The sequence below is a fragment of the Bos indicus genome, chromosome 17 (genome assembly GCF_029378745.1).
Source record: "Bos indicus isolate NIAB-ARS_2022 breed Sahiwal x Tharparkar chromosome 17, NIAB-ARS_B.indTharparkar_mat_pri_1.0, whole genome shotgun sequence".
NCBI classification, from domain to species: Eukaryota; Metazoa; Chordata; class Mammalia; order Artiodactyla; family Bovidae; genus Bos; species Bos indicus.
In genome coordinates this window covers 68870607-68895274 of record NC_091776.1, presented here as the reverse complement: position 1 = coordinate 68895274, position 24668 = coordinate 68870607, and the positions used below count along the sequence as shown (strand labels likewise).

The following is a 24668-nucleotide window of genomic DNA, read 5'->3' as shown; positions in this document are numbered from 1 at the left end:
AGATATCAACATCTATTAAATCTAAATCAACTTTTAGGCACATGGTGTCTGTTAAATTATTCTCCATATTCTTCTGAATTTTTGAAATATTTAAATTTTCTTTTAAAAAAAGAAAGCCAAGATTGTGGGATTTGGGAACAGAAAAATGGGCTTAATCAACTTATACAAGGTATTTTTTTAAATAAACCTATATATCTTTATTATAAAATTTTAAACTAAAAAAGCCTATAAATTTATATTAGTATCTACCTTTATTACCTTGATTGCCCTTGAACTTTAATCTTATTCTTTAAAAGAATAAAGGGCAGACAGTTAATAATGTTCTACCCCAGAAATCTAACATTCTGAATGATATATCATCCATCTACACAAGCACTGAAGTTACTATAATGTTCAATAAACAGCAAAAGCTGATAGGCTTTACCTAATCACTTAAACTCTGGATATATTATATAGATCTTCCTAGAGTATCAACAGATGAATGAGTAAATAAATTTACAGTGGCTCAACTCCCAGCTATATACATTAACACCAAAACCCCAACTGTCAAAATAAAAGTCATTTATCTAAGTATCTTCCAGTTCAAATTACATGTGCAAAATCAGTATCACATCTGGGCTGCTATAATCCTATTTGGGGTTTTTTTCCCATTTAATATTTTTAAATACACACAGGGCTACAGTTCTTACTCCACATGGCAAGTCAGCAGGAAAACTAGGAATTCTGGCCGAGTCCTGTGTTTAAGTTCACAGTATCTGACTTTTCAAGATGTCATTCATAATTCTCAATCAGCTCATTAGGAAGGGAAATATCAGGTGGAGGTCTTGTGTTTAACTGTGACCAAAGCCCAGACTGCCTCAGTGCCACAGTGGAATTTACAGTCAGAAAGTTCAAATCGGCTTGCCTGCCCCATTTTCCCATACTGCTTCCTACAGCTGCCACTCTCCTTAGGAATTGGAGTTGATTAATGTTTTTTTTGCGGCGGGGGGGGCGTCACACCCCATGGCATGCGGAACTTTCTCACCATACTTCCTTCAGTGGAAGTGTGGAGTCTCAACCACTGGACCACTAAGGAAGTCCACAACCCATTTCTTTAATGCTGACTATGATTTAAATCTTCATAAGCCAGCCAATGAAAACTAAGGACATTAAAATGTACTTTAAAATAGCAGGTTTTCCCTAATTATAATAGTAAAAAAAAAAGTAACACATGTTCATTACAGAAAACTGGAAAACTACAGAAGAACATAAGGCAGAAAATGGTCACTATTCCAGCCAGAAATTAATCACTATTAGTATTTCCATTCTTGTCTTTATAGAGTCTCTCTTATGTATAAAAGTATATTAGTTCACTTATGAAACATGATTTTAAGTTCAGCAGATCAAAGGGGAAATAAAATACTAGCTTCTTCAGAAGACTAATTTTTTTTCAGCCTTTTCGGAATAAACCAAACCACAGGGAACTGGAGAGAATAAGATAAGTGACAGAAATTATATTTGCTCCTTTTCATTCACACTATGGCAAACCCTGCAGTCCATGTTTGAAGAACCATCATACACACAAAAACTGAGCATGTTTCCTTTTTAAATAGCAAGCTACTATATAAATACAGATACATACACATACATATACACACACACACACGACTCTTGCCAGTAGGAGGAACCCACACAATGAAAGGAATTACATCAAGACTTTTTTGTCACCATGCATCTATCCTGAAGAGAAAGTAAGGGGATATCTGAAAGGCTGATGTAAAATTAATGACCTCTCCCCCAGAAATGTTTTCTGTGCACATCAGATGAAGGAACGATCTAACTACAGAAAGTGATGTGTTGGTTTCACAAGACTATAGTTTATTTACACGTGTAAATATATAGGTAAGAGTTTAAACAGTCCATAAAATTGATAGCTTCCTTTATACCAGGCAGTACATGAAGTGCTGAGGAGTGAAGGAGAACAGCCATCAGTACCTACTTCTGCAGGCTTCCTGGGTGGCTCAGTGGTTAAGAATCCATCTGCCAATGCGGGAGATGAGGGTTCCATCCCTGTGTGGGGAAGATTCCCTAGAGGAGGAAATGGCAACCCACTCCAGTATTTTTGCCTGGAAAACCCCATGGACAGAAGAGCCTGGCAGACTACAGTCCACAGGGTCGCAAGAGTCGGACATGACTTAGTGACTAAATACCACCTACTTCTTCAGGCTTACAGTCTTTAAAGACGATGTCAAACACTCCTTTGAGGCATGTGGCCTCAAAGGAGTCACAATACTACCCGTGATTAAATGATGCTCTCAAACCCTTATGAGGATCTAAGATGTCTGTGACAACACCTTATAAATCATGCTACCTAAGGTAAAAAGGAATACCTGGCCTTTTTCCAAAAATACTATATACAGCAATCACCTTCAATATAAATTATCTTTTAACTGGCAAAAAATAATCACAAGTTGCTCTTTTCACAATCTCGAAGACTTCAATATCATCTTTCTCCAATAATGACCGATCCATATAAAATTACTGAAATTAAACTCCCCATGATAGGAAGAGAGAGGGAGACTCATTTTTGTAGGGTAAAAGCACCATTTCCAGATTTCGTAACTAAGCAGCAGGGAGGAGAGGGGCAAATCAAAAGTAACTTATGAACTTAAGCACAAAGAATTCTGCCCAGTGTCACAGGGCAGCCTGGACGAGAGGGGCGTTTGGGGGAGAACAGGTGCATGCATATGAACGCATAAGAACGGCTGGCTCACTGTGCTGTGCGCTTGAAACTACCACGATACTGTTAATCGGCTATCTTCCAACACAAAATAAAAAGTTTAAATTTTTTAAAAACAGGAACATATTCAAACTTTAAGGAAAAAAGTCACCTTTTAATCCAGGACTCAGAGAAAGTTTTGGCCCAAGAAAGCATTTTTTAAGTTACTGACTCAGGCTCTTCCAAATGGAGTTAAAGAGTGACAGGTTAATTGTGGTATTTTGCAAGCAAAGGAAAGCTAGTACATAGCAATTATTCATCTTTTTCAGTCTCCAAGACCTAAGCTCTTAGAAAACAAAAATGTTACAACCAAACTGCTTTCCATAAAGCAGAGACTTTAAAAAATATACTCTACAGAATATCAGTTCTTCATCTTTAAGAGAAGTAGGCTACTTATTGAGACTGCTTCCTATCCCATGATTGGCCCTTTTCAAATCAAGCACCTCAACAAAGACACAGACAAGCGCCTCAGCTGGTGCTTTATGCGCAAGGTCTATGTTTCCCTTATTGCAGACATGGCTCTCGATAGCACAGGCCACTGTGAAGACTATCATAATCCAACTAGGCTGGACCACCTGCAGAACTAGTGGGAAAGCTCTGAAATAGTCGACCATAAAAGCCCAACATTACATCTTAAGTGTCTAAAGCAGTTATATCCAAAGTAGAACACAGTACACCCAAGGAGTACCCAAGATGCTCCACTGCAGTAAAGGAGAAAGATACTTGAACTTTAATTCTCATCCTTGTTAATTTTTTTCTCTATATTTTATAAGACACACAATAACCAGTTACTATATATATTATTTGTAAATTAAATAGTTGAGGATTGAGGATTAACGCTCAGTAATTTTTAAGTAGTCTCTATCATTGCCCTTCCATTTTCACCTGCTCCTTCCACAGCTAAGCTGTAGAGAGTAAGGGCCGATGATGAAAAAAGAACAAAGGAAAAGGTATTTCCAAACTGTTTTAAATTCCCACCAACAAGCTGCTGCTGCTGCTAAGTCGTTTCAGTTGTGTCCGACTCTGTGCGACCCTGTAGACGGCAGCCCACCAGGCTCCCCCGTCCCTGGGATTCTCCAGGCAAGAACACTGGAGTGGGCCACCATTTCCTTCTCCAATGCATGAAAGTGAAAAGTGAAAGTGAAGTTGCTCAGTCGTGTCCGACTCTTAGCGACCCCATGGACTGCAGCCCACCAGGATCCTCTGTCCATGGGATTGTCCAGGCAAGCTAAAAGGTAGTAAATCACTAGAAAGAATATTTGGAACCGGACAATGATATTACTGAAGAAGGCAATGGCACCCCACTCCAGTACTCTTGCCTGGAAAATCCCATGGATGGAGGAGTCTGGTAGGCTGCAGTCCATGGGTCGCTAAGAGTCGGACACAACTGAGCGACTTCACTTTCACTTTTTCACTTTCATGCATTGGAGAAGGAAATGGCAACCCACTCCCGTGTTCTTGCCTGGAGAATCCCAGGGACGGGGGAGCCTGGTGGGCTGACGTCTATGGGGTCACAAAGAGTTGGACACGACTGACGCGACTTAGCAGCAGCAGCAGTAGCAATGATATTACTGTTGCCGAGACTTTAAAATAGCACCCTATTTAGAGGATACCCTGAGTATACTGAAATTTAAAAAACAACCCTTTGCCAGATAAGCCCACTTTTAGGAATTTAGCCTGAGAAAATAGCAGCATAATTGTATTTTTAAAAGCTCAAACAAGAGACTTCCCTGGCAATACAGTGGTTAGGGCTACTCACTTCCACTGCGGGGGACATGGGTTTGATCCCTGGTCAGGGAACTAAGATTTTTCAAGCCATCTGGTGCAGCCAAAAAAAAAAAAGTCCAAAGGAGTTCATCACAGCTCTGTTTTATGATTTTATGAGGGAAAATTGAAATGTCCATTAACAGGGAATTGCTGTAAACTATGCTGCACCCATATCACAGAATACTGAATACCCATTAAGGGAACATCAACTGGACATGGGAAGTTGCTCTTCTTTAAGTATTTCAGTAGATAAGTAAAAAAGAAAAACACCAAACATTACATCTAAATGAGATTAGGGATCAGCTCTACTTTCTTTCATTCTCCTACATTATCTCCATTTTTTTGTAGGTTTCACACACACTCACACAAATATGTACTGTAGCTTTCATAATCAGAAATAAAAACTTCATTTTGAAATTTAAAATGAAATTAAAACTCCTTATTATTGCCCTGTAGACTTCTAAAGCTTTTTATAAACACACTACTTTGCCCCATGTGGTTTGTGTAATCAGTCTAAATACTTTACAATTATAAATTTGTTTTATCTTATAGAAACATGAGAGGCGTGAACAAAAAAATAAGAATGACCCTATTTCAAGTAAACCATCCTGTCTTTATATCAATTCTTTCAAATGCTAGGATTTATCAATATACTTATAACTCCTTACATTTGCCATATTATCAATCTATGAATATTTCAGAAAAATAGTTTTATGTATCTTCTGCAACTAAATTACAGAAGCATTAAAGAAAATAAATTTAGAACATAAATGAAATCAGGAAAGCTTCCTACTATCTCTCATAATAAAATCATTCTAAACATATGCCAGCAAATTTGGAAAACTCAGCAGTGGCCACAGGACTGGAAAAGGTCAGTTTTCATTCCAATCCCAAAGAAAGGCAATGCCAAAGAATGCTCAAACTACTGCACAATTGCACTCATCTCACACACTAGTAAAGTAATGCTCAAAATTCTCCAAGCCAGGCTTCAGCAATACGTGAACTGTTAACTTCCTGATGTTCAAGCTGCTTTTAGAAAAGGCAGAGGAACCAGAGATCAAATTGCCAACATCCACTGGATCATCGAAAAAGCAAGAGAGTTCCAGAAAAACATCTATTTCTGCTTTATTGACTATGTCAACGCCTTTGACTGTGTGGATCACAATAAAATGTGGAAAATTCTGAAAGAGATGGGAATACCAGACCACCTGATCTGCCTCTTGAGAAATTTGTATGCAGGTCAGGAAGCAAGAGTTAGAACTGGACATGGAACAACAGACTGGTTCCAAATAGGAAGGGGAGTACGTCAAGGCTGTATATTGTCATCCTGCTTATTTAACTTTTATGCAGAGTACATCATGAGAAACGCTGGGCTGGAAGAAGCACAAGCTGGAATCAAGATTGCCAGATTGATTATTGGGAGAAATATCAATAACCTCAGATATGCAGATGATACCACTCTTATGGCACAAAGTGAAGAGGAACTCAAAAGCCTCTTGATGAAAGTCAAAGAGGAGAGTGAAAAAGTTGGCTTAAAGCTCAATATTCAGAAAACGAAGATCATGGCATCTGGTCCCATCACTTCATGGGAAATAGATGGGGAAACAGTGGCTGACTTTATTTTTTGGGGCTCCAAAATCACTGCAGATGGTGACTGCAGCCATGAAATTAAAAGACGCGTACTCCTTGGAAGGAAAGTTATGACCAACCTAGATAGCATATTCAAAAGCAGAGACATTACTTTGCCAACAAAGGTCCGTCTAGTCAAGGCTATGGTTTTTCCTGTGGTCATGTATGTATGTAAGAGATGGACTGTGAAGAAAGCTGAGCGCTGAAGAATGGATGCTTTTGACCTGTGGTGTTGGAGAAGACTCTTGAGAGTTCCTTGGACTGCAAGGAGATCCAACCAGTCCATTCTAAAGGAGATCAGCCCTGGGTGTTCTTTGGAAGGACTGATGCTAACGCTGAAACTCCAGTACTTTGGCCACCTCATGAGAAGGGCTGACTCATTGGAAAAGACTTTGATGCTGGGAGGGATTGGGGACAGGAGGAAAAGGGGACGACAGAGGATGAGATGGCTGGATGGCATCACCAACTCGATGGACGTGAGTCTGAGTGAACTCTGGGAATTGGTGATGGACAGGGAGGCCTGGCATGCTGTGATTTATGGGGTCACAAAGAGTCGGGACACGACTGTGCGACTGAACTGAACTGAAACATATGAAGAAACAAATAGGTATGTAACAGATCTAGGTCTGGACATATAACCAACATGATGCTGGATGTAGTAATCCGCACCATGAGACAGTATCTTTGTAATTACCAGACAGTCCATTTAAGGGAAAAGAGTTAGAATATTAGCGTAAGTTTATGTCTTAACTATGTTCATTAAGTCAACAATTTATAACAAAGCTATGAGGTATTTTGTGGATTCCCAGGTGGCTTAGTGGTAAAGAATCCGCCTGCCAAGCAGAAGATGTGGATTTGATCCCTGGGTCGGGAAGATCCCCTGGAGGAGGAAACAGCAACCCACTTCAGTATTCTTGCCTGGAAAAATCCCACAGACAAAGGAGCCTGGTGGGCTGCAGCCCAGAGGGTCACAGAGTCGGATGTAACTGCGTGTGCACGCGCGTGCAAACACACACACACACAGTATTTCACCCTTAACAAAACAGCTTTAAATTTAACCAAACTTCACAATTTTCTTGTGATTTTTCATATGTTTTATGTCTCACTATTTTATAGTCATCCTAACTGCAAAGCTCGGGTACTATGTCCCTAAGCAATTGCTTCCAAGTTTTACAACTCAAGAAAAAATACATTTGGGAATTTCTTGGCGATCCAGTGATTAGGATTCTGCACTTTCATTGCAGGGGTCTGGTTCAATCCCTGGTCTGGAAACTAAGATCCCAAAAGTTGCACAGAGCGGCGCTGGCGGGGTGGGGGGACTGTAATTATAAAATTACATTTTATGTGGCAACAATACACATATAGTAACATAAGTAATGTATAATAAAACAAAAGTTTCACAAATCAATAATTATTTTTACCATTTTCTATGTGCTTTTAGAAACCACATTGATTTCATTATGTTGCCACCTGCCATTTAGAAAACACAGGCCTAAAACATTACACAGAATGTGCCAAAGTCCCTAACCCTATCACTTTCCACCACCACACCAACATAACAAAATGGGTGAAATCCAGCAATCTACTTTAAGGGCAAGTGAAGTGACAGTCGCTCAGTTGTGTCCGACTCTTCGACCCCATGGACTATACCGTCCACGGAATTCTCCAGGCCAGAATACTGGAGTGGGTAGCCTGCAAACCTTGGCACAAATTTAAGACATCTCGGCCCTCTGAAGTTTCTTGAAACACTAACTATTCCTATTGGCAGACTGGATGCAAGTGCTGCTCAAAGGTTTTTCCAAGCAAAGAGTACAGAAAAGAAATCTTTTCTGTTGCTTTATCAGTGATATTACTAAATTCCGCACTTGACAACAAACACCAGATTTACCACTGCTCCACAAATCAACTCTTCCAGGAAAACAGGATTCTAATACAATAGGGCTCCATCATCATCCACTGACATTTTTAGACTGCTTCATATACACAATTCCATTTCATCCTCACTGACACAGTGAAATACACAGAGAAGTTGCTCTTCTTCCTTTTACTAATGAGGAACCTGAAGCTCAGAAGGCTTATGTGGTTTGCCAGAAAACACAGCTAATGAGAAGCACAACCCGGACTTGAACTCAGGACTTACTAGTCAACCACTGTCATGCTACAACGGTTTTCACTTTAAATGTCTGATATGAACTTGAAAGTTATGTTAAGGTTCTAGATGCAAAAGTGAAGATAAAAGCACAAAATTAAAATGAAAAATAACAATGTTAGCTATTCTGGTAGCTTCTAAAATTGGGAATCCTAGTTCAATCGGGTATGGATTTGATCTCATATTTTGTCTAAAGTTTCACTGATTATAAAACTACATATAAATTCAGCATAGAAAATTACAGAATTGGGTGGTCTGTAAGAAACAACTGACCACAGAAATTACACAAACTTGCACCAAACCATTCTTACTCTTGTGGCTTCACACTCAATTATGAAGTTCCCTATGTGAAATCCGTTTTGATTTCAACACTAAGTGAATTACAACAGCATAAGCATGTTGTTTCTGCATAACACTTGCAACATGCATGCAATTTCCAGAGCAGTTTTGGACAATGTCTATAATCCATAAGTCAAAAGCAGAATCCAAAACAGAAGGTTCATCTATCTATGAGATTAATACTAAACAACAATTACAAATTATTTAAAGATTTGCAAAATCAGGCTGGAGAAACTACTTTAGGTCAATAATTACAAACCTTTTAATTTTACGGATAAGAAAATGGAGGTCTAGAGAAGTGACATTCCCAGCAGCAGTCAATTAACAACACAATCTAAAAAATAAAAAACCAAGGCACATTTAAGACCCCAAAACTAGGGACAGGATAGTGTCCAATGACAGTCTTTAGAAAACAGAATCTCTTAGGCAAACCACAAGGACTAAAAAATCTGACTCTAACTCAATGCAAATTATCAAATAGCTTTTAATAACAAACACTGTCATCAACCACCAAAACTGTTCTTTTTCCCACCTCAATACTATCCATTTACTCAACAAATACCTGAGGGCATAGTATATGCTCAGAACTATGATTACTACTCCAGACACCAAAGAAAAAAACCATGCAAAGCCTCCAGCTCTTGCAGTGGACAGGTGGGTGTGCTTCCCTAACAGTACTACACTACGATTTAACAGGATGTTGACCAAACTCCTTCACTGCTCTCTACGACTGTAACATTTTCTTCCAACTCCTCCAAACTTATAACAAACCTTACCACACCCCCTCTGAAATATGAATACTTCCTTTGGTAACTCAGCACTCCACTTTACCAACCGAAAGTGTTAACCAGAACTACATCAGACTTTAGAACTGACTTTGCCACTCCTCAAGGCCTTAGGCGTATTTCAAGAACTTTTCACAATCCACAGTAAACCTTCCTGGTTCACAACCCTAGTCTCAAGTGACTGTTAATTCACCTGCCCTACCCCCACTTCACTAGAAACCTGAATCAGACAGTTTAGGGGCAACAGTGATGTTGGAAAGCAGCTTCAGTGGAGCTCTTCGTGGCCCACAAGCAGACTTTCTGCCTCTCCCTCTCTGCTTCTGTCCTCTGGATTGCTCATTATATCTCTGGATATACCTCTAATTTTATGAAGCATGTCCCTGAAGATGTGCACAAATAATTTTTGGCAATCGATGTGCTTCCCGTACATAAATCCACTGTATTTTAAGAGATGCTCAGGCTCCCCTCTTTTCCATACCTCTCAAATTATATAAACAATTAAAAACACTCTCAGGAGTTGTAATTACTGGAAATCCTTTGGAATACCAGAGGTGACTTAAAGCAGACATTCAGAAACCTGGCTGACTAGAATCACTCAGGGAGCTTTGTAAGGCTCAGATTTTTATTCACCAGGTCCCGCATGAGGCCTGGAATAAGCATTTCAGGCAGTCCATACTATTTCTGACAACTGGTATTTAATTAGTTAACCACCAAACTGAAAAACCTGGTTTACAAACTGGGAAAACTTGGGTTCTCCTATGGCTTGCTATTAACTAACTTCAAGTGGGGCCACAGAAGCATACTGGTCACGTGAACAGCTCTGGGCCACCTGAAAATAAGGGAGTTAATTAGAGCTGAAAGAAGCCTTCATACAGAGCCAATCTACAATTCTGGAACCCTCCAAATTTAGTTAAATATCACAAACTGTACTGGGTTTACTCCAAACAGTGTCATTCTCTAAGCTCTTCTTCCCACCCAGGTCACAAGCCTTAGAAGGGAAGACTGTGACACCAACACACGCTGGTGCCCCTCACTTGGTCTCTGAGCAAAAAAAAAAAAAAAAACATGCATCCTGTCTCTTGCCCTACTGGAACAGCCTTAGATGTGAAAGAGGGAGGTCCCCAACACCTCTACACCTATAAATCCCAACTATTTTATACTAAAAACAAAAACCATCCCGCACAGTTCAACGCAGGCCTTGATGGCACCGTCGCCCACATTATGAGAAACGAAAGGTGAAGCTCAACTGGAAGAGCAAGCCCACTTTTTTCCCTTGCTGTGGGGGAAAAAAAAAAACCAGACACTGTCATACAACAAAGTGTATGTCAAGATACTAAAACGGGTAAGAATTTAGGCCTCAGTCTGGAGACAACACCTGGATATCATTACCCCCCACAGTAGCTCCTGTGCAAAACTCACAAGTAAGGTTATCAGACCCCGGAGGAGTTTATTAAAATGGCCATAAAATTCACCCTTACTGTTCTGAGGCAAGTTTTCCAGCCCAAAGTACAACCAACAATACTATCCTAGGGGTCCTAAGCGGCAGGATTTTTCGTCTGAGAAATCACTCTAACCTTTCGTGAGGCAGTCTGACCAGTGCTGAGTTCTCTCAAGCACCTCCGAGCCATCCTTCCCACGCCAGGACTACCAGCTCAGGAGGATGCCCTGCTCCAGTCAGGCGGCCACTCCTCCTTCCCACAAGTCCCGGGCCCGCTCCGCTCGCCCCGGGGGCTCCGTGGCCCCCGACCTCCGGCCTCCCGCCACAGAGGACGCCCACGGACCCGGTCGGGGTGAGGGCCGCACGCTCACCTCCTGAAGTCAGCGGGCATCTCCCCGGACGCTACCGGGTAGCGCCTCACACCCCTCGTCCCCGTGGGCCCTTCCCCACCGGGTCCGGAAAGGCCGCCCCGGCCGGACCCCGCCTCCCCCGCGCCGAGGGTCCGGGCCGAGCCCTGCCGCGGCGCTCCCGCTCCCCGTGCCTCCCTCTGGCGGCCGTGGCCGCCGTCCGGGCCACCCTCCTCGGGCCACGCACGCCATCCCCAGCCCCCCGCGGGTCGCCGCCTCCTCAGAGGGTGACAGCCGCGGCGCCGGGGCCGAGGACGGCCCCTCCTCCAGCTCCTCCTCACCCCCGGAGCAGACGGGGGGGGGGGGGCGGTGTGGGGGGTGGGCTTCCTTACCGGGCTGCAGAACATGGCGAGGCCCGTCACAGCACGGCCTCCGCCACCCCTCGAGGCGCCCAGCCAGGGCCGGCGGGGGGCAGCGCCTGGGCCGCTGGAGCGTCTCGACCGCCTGCGCCTCCGCCACCGCCTTCTCACAACCACAACAACATGGCGGCACCAGCCACACAGAGCGCGCTCCCGACGCCGAGCCGGGCCGCGAGCGGGGACGCGCGCGCACGCTCCGGCCTTCTGTCGGCGGTCGGAGCAAGGGGCGTGGTCTGGGCGGTAGACACGCCCCGGTGGTGGGCGGGGCTACACATCAGCCGTACGTCCGCGGCGGGCGAGGGGTTAGGTGGGACGCTCCAGCTGGAAAAGACAGAACAGGATCTGGGAATGGGCGAGGAAGTCAACCTTTGGGCAAGGCATCTTTTCCTAGCTCTACGGCCAGGGGCAAGACAATGCTCGAACAATGGTAGTATCTTTCACCTGTAATTGTGCTCAGAATAAAACTAATTTAATGTGATGCAAGTAAATACAGCGTGCTCAAGGTTCTACAGTTTCACACTGCTTCCACCAAAGCTCAGGTAAAAGAAGTCTTTTCAAACAAACAAGCAAAAAAGAAAGAAAAATTTGTAACACGTTCAGTTCAGTCGCTCAGTCCTGTCCGACTCTGCGTACACAATAGCTTGTAGAACAAATCTACAAACCAGGACCGAGTTCCCTCAGGCCCTAACAGATTCACCTGTAAGATTAGCATTTTAACGTTTTGTCTTTGACTTTTCTGGAAAATGGCTGAATCCCGTCAAATGAAATCTATCCTTGCATTTGTTGTATTGTTTTTTCCACAGCACTCTGCAATTATTTATCCTTTTTTTTAAAATGTTTGTTGTCTTTCTGTCCTATTCTTAAGTAAAAGCTACTTGAAGATAAGGATCTTCTTTGTTTTGTTCATCACTTTATCCCCAGCACCTAGAACTGGTCATGACAAACAGCGGGAAATTTTCTCAGATTAATAGCTAATTTCAATACAACACATCCAATTTAATCTTCACAGCTTAAATGGGTGGATACTGTTATTATCACCATTTTACAGCTGAAGAAATTGCAGTCTAGGATAAGATACACTAAAAAATTTTTAAAAAGCAAACTCAATCCTACTAATAGCAAAAACTCCTCTCCCCACCAAGCTGTACTGCCAACTTTGTGGCATCATTGCCTGAAATAAAATCCCAGGTAAGAAATTTAAGAGTTCAAAGCTAGGAAAGGCTTTGCTTTACTCTGTCAGCTAAAAGAAAAAACTTTGCACAACCTTAAAACTGAGAATTATGCTTCATTTGGCCAACATATGGAGGACTTAAGCCCGAGAGTCAACCTCTCTGATAGTTCTGAGGGACTGTTCCAAAGAGGTAAGGGAGGAGCCGAATATATAGGAATTTTTACACCAAAAATCAGGTAGTCAGAACATCGTAAGATCACTGTTAATTTAAGAAAAAAGCAGACATCTCAAGTTAATGAATTTAGCACTTTTTTATGTATGGGAAGATGCAAGCCATCTGGGCTCATTGAAATCATTCCTTCAAAACGCACCATAACTTTTGGCGCTAGTATTGTGGATTTTGCCCCCTGAATCCCATCAAGGTGCAGCTTAGGGGAGGCAGCTGCCAATTGTTGATGCCTAGACGGTCACAAGGAGAAGGCAATGGCACCCCACTCCAGTACTCTTGCCTGGAAAATCCCATGGATGAAGGAGCCTGCTAGGCTGCAGTCCATGGGGTCGCACAGAGTCCGACACGACTGAGCGACTTCCCTTTCACTTTTCACTTTCATGCATTGGAGAAGGAAATGGCAACCCACTCCCGTGTTCTTGCCTGGAGAATCCTAGGGACGGGGGAGCCTGGTGGGCTGCTGTCTATGGGGTCGCACAGGGTCGGACACGACTGAAGCGTCTTAGCAGCAGCAGCAGCAGCAGCAGCCGGTCACAATATCCTTTGTTACTGATATAGCAGAATATTCTCTGCCTACAAGACTCACAGATACAGGTGCCCTTCATTTCTGATAATTAGTATTAGGCAGATGATCCTCTATCTTTTTATCTTGGCTTTCAGAAAGCCCAGTGCTAATTGTGAAGTTCAATGGTGGCCGATTGTTGGCTCCTCAGATCCATGTATTAATAGTGACTTTTCCTCCTGCCTCAACTCTGTAACTTTACTTATATTTCTGCTATCCAGTTTTCCCTTTCCTGTTATATGACTATATAGCCTTTAAGGAATGAGAGAGGAAATAGTAAGTACAAAGAACTAATGAACAAACAAAAAACTGCTTTTCCCACCTGTTTCTCCTGTTGTCCAATAAAATAAGGGTCCTGTCAAGTTCATTCCTCGGGAGCATACGTTTTGCTACCTAGGCCGCCCCTCAGGCCAAGACTGAAGGTTCGGATTCTACAGCTGGTGGTCTCTTATTGGATGGAAGCTAGCACCTGACTCCAGGACGGCCCACCCACAGGCTGGCTAGCTCCCCATGAGGTAGCCTGTGGCAAATACTCAGCCAATAGAGTGTTAGCATTCACTCAGCCAATCTCACAGTCGCCAAGAGTACGAAAGTAGAGGGCCGACTTTTGGCATAGCATGTGGACCGGTTTTTAGGCAAGAGTATCGCCGTGTGCAGCCTGGCATGCTGCGATCCATGGGGTCGCTAAGAGTCGGACACGACTGAGCAACTTCACTTTCACTTTTCACTTTCACGCACTGGAGAAGGAAATGGCAACCCACTCCAGTGTTCTTGCCTAGAGAATCCCAGGGACGGGGGAGCCTGGTGGGCTGCCGTCTATGGGGTCACACAGAGTCAGACACGACTGAAGCGACTTAGCAGCCGCAGCAGCAGCAGGAAGAAATCCTCAACTAGTCTATAGGACGTAGGAGAAATTTGTGCACTTTGAGTCACTATTTGCATGTCCTCATTCTCATGGATTGAACCTTAAGACGTGCTCATGCTATACGAATGCTTGACATGTAGCTCTAATGTGATCTTAGCAGAGCTGTGACCAGGTATTGTTATGCTCCCTTTTTACACATCAGATCAGATCAGATCAGTCACTCAGTCGTGTCCGACTCTTTGCGACCCCATGAATTGCAGCACGTCAGGCCTCCCTGTCCATCACCAACTCCCGGAGTTCACTCAGACTCACGTCCATCGAGTCAGTGATGCCATCCAGCCATCTCATCCTCTGTCGTCCCCTTCTCCTCCTGCCCCCAATCCCTCCCAGCATCAGTCTTTTCCAATGAGTCAACCCTTCGCATGAGGTGGCCAAAGTACTGGAGTTTCAGCTTTAGCATCATTCCTTCCAAAGAAATCCTAGGACTGATCTCCTTCAGAATGGACTGGTTGGATCTCCTTGCAGTCCAAGGGACTCTCAAGAGTCTTCTCCAACACCACAGGTCAAAAGCATCCATTCTTCGGCGCTCAGCCTTCTTCACAGTCCAACTCTCACATCCATACATGACCATAGGAAAAACCATAGCTTTGACTAGATGAACCTTTGTTGGCAAAGTAATGTCTCTGCTTTTCAATATGCTATCTAGGTTGGTCATAACTTTCCTTCCAAGGAGTAAGCTTCTTTTAATTTCATGGCTGCCGTCACCATCTGCAGTGATTTTGGAGCCCAGAAAAATAAAGTCTGATACTGTTTCCACTGTTTCCCCATCTATTTCCCATGAAGTGATGGGACCGGATGCCATGATCTTCGTTTTCTGAATGTTGAGCTTTAAGCCAACTTTTTCACTCTCCTCTTTCACTTTCATCAAGAGGCTTTTTAGTTCCTCTTCACTTTCTGCCATAAGGGTGGTGTCATCTGCATATCTGAGGTTATTGATATTTCTCCCGGCAATCTTGATTCCAGCTTGTGTTTCTTCCAGTCTAGCGTTTCTCATGATGTACTCTGCATATAAGTTAAATAAACAGGGTGACAATATACAGCCTTGATGTACTCCTTTTCCTATTTGGAACCAGTCTGTTGTTCCATGTCCAGTTCTAACTGTTGCTTCCTGACCTGCATACAAATTTCTCAAGAGGCAGATCGGGTGGCCTGGTATTCCCATCTCTTTCAGAATTTTCCACAGTTTATTGTGATCCACACAGTCAAAGGCTTTGGCATAGTCAATAAAGCAGAAATAGATGCTTTTCTGGAACACATGAGGAGGTATAAATCAGGATTTGAACTCTGACAATTTGATTCTAGAGTGTGCTTTTAAACTCCATTCTTCACCTTATTTCCACTACCACCCACCTTCTTACTGTTAAGGCAGCAGACCTCAGTAAATTGTCTCCAAATGAAAAAGAGAAAACTGCTGTGTGGCCTTGAAAAAACACTTCAAGGAGTAGAGCCTAAGAAGAAACAATAGAAAGGAAGCTGCTCTGAGTCTAAGGACTTACATTTGAATCTTGGTGCTTCTGTATACTTGTTTCTAGCTTCCTTTTTCTTTGCCTCGGTTTTCTCATCAGCTCCATGGGATCACAATCATCATTTTGCTCACCTCACTTGGTGTGTAAGGATTCTTTAAAGTAATAACGTTGAAAACTTTGTAACTTATGAAAAGCCAAACAAATGGGTGGGATTTATTGTGGGCTTCAGCTGACAATACTTTGTGAGGTTAATTCAAGAAAAGAGAAAGTCGATCCAGGCTCAGTTACAGCTTTTCACTGCCCTATTTCCCATGTGAGGCCCCTGCTACCCAACCTGACCTTCCTCCCCTCCTCCTGCTACCCTTTCAGCCTCTTTTCCCCGCTGCTATCTTTAAAGCTGAAAATGTTCTTCCAGCTGCTCAGTGACTCTTTGAAGTAGTCTAAGAACAGATGGAAAGATTGATTGATGGAGGCTTCCTGGGGTCACACAGGGTCCCTGGAAAGCAGAAATCCCTCAACCCCCTAAAATGTAGCCTTCCCAACGCTAGGTCCTGCTGCTTAATGATAAAAGTCACTTCCCCTTCAGTGAGCGCTTTGAGAAGATTATCCCCAAACTCTCAGTAACCCTTCAGCATCTCATTGGCTTCCATACCCAGCTATTGCTGCTGCTGCTGCTAAGTCACTTCAGTCATGTCCGACTCTGTGTGACCCCATAGATGGCAGCCCACCAGGCTCCCCCATCCCTGGGATTCTCAGCTCAACTCTAATTCAGCATAGATCAGTGGTTCTCCAAGTGTGGTCCATGGGTTCTCAGGAGCCCTGAAACTTGTTCAGGGACCCAGATGGGTTAAAACTGTTTTCATAATAAAGCTAAGAACTCATTTACCTTTTATACCATGTTGACATATGCACTGATGGTGCAAAAGCAGAGGTGGTAAAATTGCTGGCACAATTTAAGATAGTGACACCATTTATACTGGTTGCCATTATATTGTTCATGAATGTACTGGTGGTGAAATGTAAACACTGATAGTAAACAAAATACCGATTTCAAGAATGTCCTTGACAAAGCAGTTAAAAAAAGCACAAAAACAAAACGTCAATATTATTAACTCTAGACCTTTGACTACAAGTCTTTTTAACATTACGATGAATAAAAATTATGCACAAAGCACCTTTTTTCACTTTCTTTTTGAGGTGAAATTCATGTAACGTAAAAAACATTTTAAAGTGAACAGTTTAGTGGCATTTAGTACATTCACAATATTGTGCAGCTGCCACCACTATTCAGTTCTGAAACACTTTACATCACTCCAGAATGGAACTCCATATCACTCAAGCTGTTAATTCCCACACATAAAGCACTTTTGCTAGGTGCAGAATTAGGATGGTTGTCTCAATGGAAAGCACTTCTGCAATGAGTTGCACTGATCTAGCCTTTGTTAGGGGGAAAAAGAAAGATTTTTTTAAAAAGCAAATTACTTTTACTTTATGAGAAAGGCTGGCTTCCCTAGTAGTTCAGTTGGTAAAGAATCCACCTGCAATGCAGGAGACCACGGTTTGATTCCTGGGTTGGGAAGAGCCACTGGAGAAGGGATAGGCTACTCACTCCGGTATTCTTGTGCTTCTCTGATGGCTCAGCTGGTAAAGAATCTGCCTGCAATGCAGGAGACCTGGATTCAATCCCTGGGTTGGGATGATCTCCTGGAGAAGGGAATGGCTACCCACTCCAGTATTCTGGCCTGGAGAATTCTGTGGACTATATAGTCCATGGGGTCACAAAGAGTCAGACACAACTGAGTGACTTTCACTTTATGTGAAAGGAATGGTCAAACATGCGAAATACAGTTATTCAGACTTGGATATTTGGCAAACATTTTCTCAAAAATGTCTGAAATGGGTTTGTCCCGTTAAGTAAAATAGTTGATGATATTTGTTGTCAGTGATAAAACTGGAGCTTCCTTGGAATTTTGGAAAACTTCAAAGTCCCACCATGTACTTGATGTCCTAATGTCTTTTCTGCTTAGATGGGTAGTAATATTAACAAAAGTGAACTTTTGATATTGCATAATAAACTATGCCTACACTTGGAAGAGCTGCATAACCCAGTGAACCAATATTTTCCAAATGACCAATGCATAATGTTACCCAATCATGCATGAATAAAAGATCTATTCAAAGTACAGGACAAACCAATAGAGTTTAGTGTGACTGAGTATAAAAGTTTCATTCAAATGAATTTATGCAACCAAACTTTAAGAAACTACCTCAAGTTTTAGTGTAGTATCAAAAAAACAATATCCACAACTGTCTGAACTCTATGAGACGGGACAGTCTTCATGTATTTCAACAAAAACAAACTGACATAGACTGAATGCAGAAGCAGATAGGAGAATATAGAATTCCTCTCTTAAGTCAAACCTTAATAAGACCTGCAAATGTGTAAAGCAATGCCATTCTCCTCACTAAATTTTTCATTCTGGAACACAGAGTAGTTTTTAATGAAAATGTGTAATTTATATTACCATGTCTTGGGTTTTTAATACTATTTTAAATCATGTATCTTTTAATAAATGACAAGTAATTTAATATCTTGTCAGTTTTAATTCTTAACAAGGTAAATATCAATTGACATAACCATAACTAAAGCTATTCAAGGTCCTCAATAATTTTTTAATATTATTTATTTATTTGGCTGTGCCAGGTCTTAGCTGTGGCACACAGAATGCTCAATCTGTAGTTGCTACATATGGGATCTAGCTCCCTAGACCAGGGGTCAAACCCGGGGCCCCTGCATTGGGGGCACAGAGTCTTAGCCACTGGACCACCAGGGAAGTCCCAGGGTCCTCAATAATTTTTAAGGAAACCAACAAGGTTGAGAATCACTGCCATTTTCATTGGAATTTCTCAACTGCAAAGACATCTTTAGTCGGTACATGAATTTTTTAACTTAAATAGTTATGTTCAATATATATGTGGGAAAACATAGCAGATCAAACTCAGTATAACAGGTATCTTTGCTTAGGATGAGGCTAAGTTTATTTACGTAAAGTGAGGAACTGATTTAAAGAAAAATGTAGGGACATTTCTGGTGGTCCTGTGGATAAGAATCTACCTTGCAATGCAAGGGGCTCAGGTTCAGTCCCTGGTCAGGGAATTCGGGTCTCACATGCCACAAGAGGCAACTTAGCCCTCAGGCCTCAACTTCTGAGCCAGTGAGGGAAGACCTGGCACAGCCAAATAAACAAATATTGAAGGAAAAAAAGAAAGAAAAATGCAACATATATATTAATCAAATCTGATGATGTAAAAAAATTCATGAGGATAGCACTCAAATGACTGGTCGTTGGGAAACACTGAAATAGTGATACAGTTTTTAACCTGCCACCATACCTTACCATGTGGGTGATGTCATATGGAAAATGAATTATGGTGGGAGTTAAATAAATGAGCAGGTGCATTGATGTGCTTCCAGTCCTCCTCCCAGCAGTGCAGTGCTGGGAAGGCCTGCTGCAACAGGAAGTCAGAGGCCTGGATTCCTGACCCAGCTGAGCCACTGACTCACTGTCTGACCTGACCCCACCCTCAGGGCCTCAGTTTTCTCATCCAGAAAATGACAGAGTAGCATGTCACCCTCTCTGTGGAGCCTCCCAGTCCTACCAACCATCCTCTGATTAAAGGATTCAGCTTCTCCTTGTTTAATTATGGCTTCAGAGAATCACAGAAGTGCAGCTGGAAAGGATTCAAGAGCTCCAAGTCTCCCTGCCAAGCCCCTCCTGTGCTCCCCCACCCCATTAATTTCACAAATGAGGGGACTGAGGCCCAGAGAGGTTAAAAAGCCTGCTGGGAGGAGAGTGGGAAGTGGTGTCAACAGGTAATGCCCCAGGGTCCAATGGGGAAATGAGAGTGCTTTCTCTACACTCTGATGAATGATTTAGATGTTTGGTAGCATAGACACCACTTAGGTTTTAATAAATACCGCACAATTCTGCTGGGGATGTGAATCCCACTTCAGCCTAAGAAAATCAATGCGGCTGGTGAGGAACACTGTGTTAACCAGATTGATGGATTGCTCCATGTTACTAACTAAATCCACCTTGAAAAGAAAGGCCAATTGCCCCTTCTAAATTCCCCCCAGGGAAGGCAGAGAAAGTGAAATTGGCAAGGAGAAGATGAAACTGGCAAGGAGAAGATAGACGGGGGCGTTGGGGAGGGAACCATAGGAGAGGAGGGGCACCTTCCCTCTGTCTCCTCTTCATCCCTCCTCCTCTCCCTACCATCTCAGCTGTAAGATGACACACCTCCCTCAGTGCCCGGCTTGCTCTGCCCAAAGCTTCCCCGCAGCTTGGGCCAACTCAAAGCCACAAATAGAACCAGAATCCACTGAAAATAGCTCCTCCTCCCTTCTGCCCAGAGTTTCCAAGTGCTGCCAGGGAGGCCCTGCCCCCACCAGCCACAGGCCCCAAGCAGGGAACTCAGGTGGAGGGACACTCTGACCACGGCCAGGGACCATCTCAGGAGCAACAGTCCCAGTAATAGCTGACCCTTATTAAATGCTGGCTCCCTGTCAGTCCTGCGGGGAGCTCTAGCTGTCAGCAACCCAACGAGGAAGCGCCAGGAGATCAACCCCATCACGCACATGAGGCTCTGAGAGTTGAGGAGCTCGCCCAGAGCCACAGAGCCAGAGAGAGGGGGAGCAGGGGTCCATGTGGTTAACCACGGAGCTGCCCGTACGCCTCTCTCCACGCAACAAACATCAGCTCGCCCCAGCTTCCTGAGGCTGTGGGAGCTCAAGCTAGGCAGGCCTTCCTTTGCCAGCTGGGGAAACTGAGACCCAGGGAGAGGCAAGTCTTCCCCAAAGGCACTTGGTAAACAAGTAAATCAAGTACCCAGGTCTCTCAGCTCAGAGGCCAATGGTTTTCGCAAAGGTTGGAGCAAACAGAGACTCCCTTGTTCCTTTTATGTAAAAGCCCCATTGGTCTTTTCTTTTATCCCTAACATTTCAGCCTCCTCCCACTTCCCACCAGAGCAGAGAGCCTGCCCCTGAACATTCTTTGACAGCCAGGCATCCTGAGATTACCTCTTCTTCCCCCTCTGCTCAGGGTGTTTAACGTTCTAGGGGAAGAGAGCAAACAGCAGCGCATAAATCATGGGTGACACAGGCTGGGTTTCTCCTTTGTTGAGAATGAAGCAGACGGGACCCAGCAAGGGAAGAGAATTAGCAGGGATTTGCTGGCTCATTTAAATTCAAGGTCCAAAAGACACACATTTCTCCTACCCCTGAGAGTTAGATAAATTTTCCTCTGCCCCGAGATCTCATCTGTTATAAAATAATTCTCCGAAACAGTCTTCGCCTCCAAGGTGATGACAAGAAAGACGAGAATAAGGCTGCAAAAGCTCTGCTGGAAAGGAATTAAGTTATTTAAGAAGTGGTCTAAGGGTATGAAAAAGAATCTCTCACCCGGTGTCAAAAAATCTCAGTTCCATTCCCAGACTTGCTAAAGAGTCTGCCAAGCTGCCTCAGTTTATCCAATGTGTCTGAGAAGCAAAAAGTATACACATTCAATCTTTTTTTTTTTTAATTTGGCGGCTCTCATGGCATGCAGGATTTTAGTTCCCCAAGCAGGGACCGAACCTGTGCTCCTTATGTTGGAAGCACAGTCTCACCACCGGACCACCAGGGAAGTCCTCACAGCGGATCTTCTTGTTTGTTAGCAATGCTTGTTGAGTACCCCCTTTGTCTAGCATGATGCCAAGCTCTGCAGATGCAACACTGAACAAGACAAAACCAGTCCCTGCTCTCCAGGGACTTATATAGTCTGATTGACACAACAAAGTCAACAGAATGCAAATAAGTACTCTGATGGAGAAGATACAGGATTTACAGTAGCAGTTAAGTAGAGAACCCACCCCACTCTTATGGGAGTCCAGGTAACACTGATACAGAGACTGGAAAGAAAGGAAGGAATTAATTGGGTGAAAGTCAAGAGAAAGGATGGCTCGGGAACAGGGAACAGCACATACAAAGACCCAGAGGCAAAAGAGGGCCAACCTGTTCGCTGAACCACCCGACTGGAGCAAGTATAGGTTTATTTGGGCATCTTTCTGTGTGGCAGGCTTACCCTTTTAAGATTAAAATCATGCCGAAGCTCTATGACTTCATGTTGTGTTAATAACAGATTGCAGACTAGATTCCTTAATGGTTGAATTCTTTTGATATTACAAATTCCTTCATCAGCACCTCTAGGAAATAATCAACCCTGTTCCAACAAGTCTCTGGATGCTCACAAACCCTTTCATTGGATGTATGCCATCTGTCTCTCCGAGCCCTACATTCTTGACTTTTTAAGGTTGAGTCTTCCAGGACATGACCCACTCCATCCTTCTTCATCAGGGCATACACGGCATAAAAGGCCAGCCGGTGTGATCTGGGGGTCTTGGTCTTACAGGGAAATTACAGACTTATAACCAATCAGAGAGAAAAAAAAATCACCCTGCACCCCTAATCCAACAGCGTGGAAGATTGCCAGCGAACACCTCTCTGGGAAATGTGATTCTAAAGGCAGAAAACAGAAGATCAGAGGTGCAGCTAGAATGAATCTTTGCTTTCCACCAATGAGGCTGGGTGACTTACTGTGTCCAGGTCAGCTGTCAACCTCAAGTGATTGGCCTTTAGCTTCTGAATTTCCCAAGTGTTTCTGAGAAATGGTATTATGTAGCTATCATCAAAGTAAACGGAACAAACCCAAAGTTTCTCAACTGAATAAATTTGGGACATGCTGAGTTCAAGACAGGTAGCCAGGTCATTTTCTTTACTGCAGAACTTTTCAGGGCCTTGATATGCTGATACACATAGCGGTCTTTTAAGAAGAGATTATTATGGAGTTTTCAGAGTTTCCAGAACTCTTTTGAGCTGAGGACATGTTTCCCTGTTTCTGGGAGCTAGGTGCCCTGGAATTCTCTATGGGAAATGCTGCATTAACTATCTCATGCTCATGTAGTGTTTTGTCCTCACATATAAGGAAGTCCAATCTCTACGTTTTGGATGGATGAATGGATGGATAGCTCAACCATTTCCTTGTTGTGTGACCTCAAGTATATGACGTCCTCCCCTTCTTTGAGCCTCAATTTTATCCTCTACAACAGGAGCCAGCAAACTTTTTCTGAAAAGGACCAGATTGAAAATATCTTAGGCTTTGTAAACCACATACATCTCTGTGGTATATTCTCTCCTTTTATCTTTTTTTCCTTTCTTTGACCAACCCTTTTAAATGTATTGATGGAGGGACTTCCCTGTTGGTCCAGTGGCTAAGATTCCACACTCCCGTTGCAGGGGACCTGGGTTTGATCCCTGATTCAGGGAACTAGATCCCACATGCCACAGCTAAATAAGATCCCACGTAGTATGACAAAGATGGAAGACCCGGCACAGCCAAATAAATAAATAAATATTTTAAAAATTGTTTTGGGTTCTTGGCTCAGAAACAGATCCATCAGATACACCCAACTGATTCTTACCAGAGGTATAAAAGCAATTCAGTAGGAGAAACATAGTCTTTTAAACAAATGTTGCTGGAGCAATTGGACATCCATAGACAAAAAAAAAAGAACATTGGCCTAAGCCATACACCATATATAAAAATTAACTCAAAATTGATCAAGGATTTAAATATAACATACAAGACCATAAAATTTTTACACACAAAAAAAAGAGATCTAGGGTTAGGCAAAATGTTTTTTAGACTTGACACCCCAAGCATCATGACACACCATGCATGATATGAAAAGCTGATAAGTTGGACCACCTCAGAACTAAAACCTTAGACTCTGTGAAAGACGCTGGGACTTCTCTGGTGGTCCAGCGCTTAAGACTCTGTGGTCTCACTGCAGGGGCTCTGGTTACTTCCCGGTCCAGGAACTAAGATCCCACATGCCACATGGCACGGCAAAAAAAAAACCAACAACTCAGCAGTAAAAATCAAATACTTCAATTAGAAAATGGGCTAAGGACATGAACAGACACTTCACTGAAGAGAGTACACAGATGGCAAATAAGCACATGAAAAGATGTCCAACATTGTTAGTCATTACGGAAATGCAAATTGAAACCATATAAGGTAGAACAATAAACCCACCAGAATGGCTAAAATAAAAAATAACAATAACACCAAGGGGTGGTGAGGAAGCAGAGGGACTGTATCACTTACACACTGCTGGTGGGAGTGTAAAATCATAGTCACTCTGGGAAAAAAGTATGGCAATTTCTTACAAAACCATGTGTACACTTACCAATACCCCGCAGATGTGTTCTTGGGCATTTATTGTAGAGAACTGAAAACTTATGTTCACACAAAAACCTCTACTTGATTGTCCATAACAGCTTTATTCACAGTAGACCCAAACTGGAAACAAGCCAAGTGTCCTTCAGCGGCTGAATGTAAAACAAACTTTGGCATATCCATACCATGGAATACTATTTAGTAATAAAAAAAGGGAGGAGCTATTGACACCTGCAACAACTTCATGGGATGTCAAGGGAATAATGCTGGGTGAAAAAAGCCAACCTTAAAAGGCTACTTACTTACATATATATATATATACATATATATATATTTATATATATATTCTTGCAGTAACAAAATTCTAGAAATGGAGAATACATTAGTGGTTGGCAGGGGTTAGGG

General features: G+C 42.9%; 1 protein-coding gene across 13 annotated transcripts in view; it reads right to left on the bottom strand.

Annotated features, from left to right (window-relative positions):
- Positions 1-11793, bottom strand: part of MTMR3 (myotubularin related protein 3) — a 131527-nt gene extending 119734 nt beyond the window's left edge. For 6 of the 13 annotated variants that reach the window (XM_019977333.2, XM_019977335.2, XM_019977339.2 and 3 more), the window contains exon 1: positions 11605-11792. The gene's annotated coding sequence lies outside the window, so the exon portion shown is untranslated. Of the gene's footprint in view, positions 1-11236; positions 11342-11604 lie in introns of those variants that run through there. The other 7 variants (XM_019977338.2, XM_070769812.1, XM_019977343.2 and 4 more) reach the window with 3 other exon arrangements.
- Between the last annotated feature and the right edge of the window lie 12875 nt (positions 11794-24668).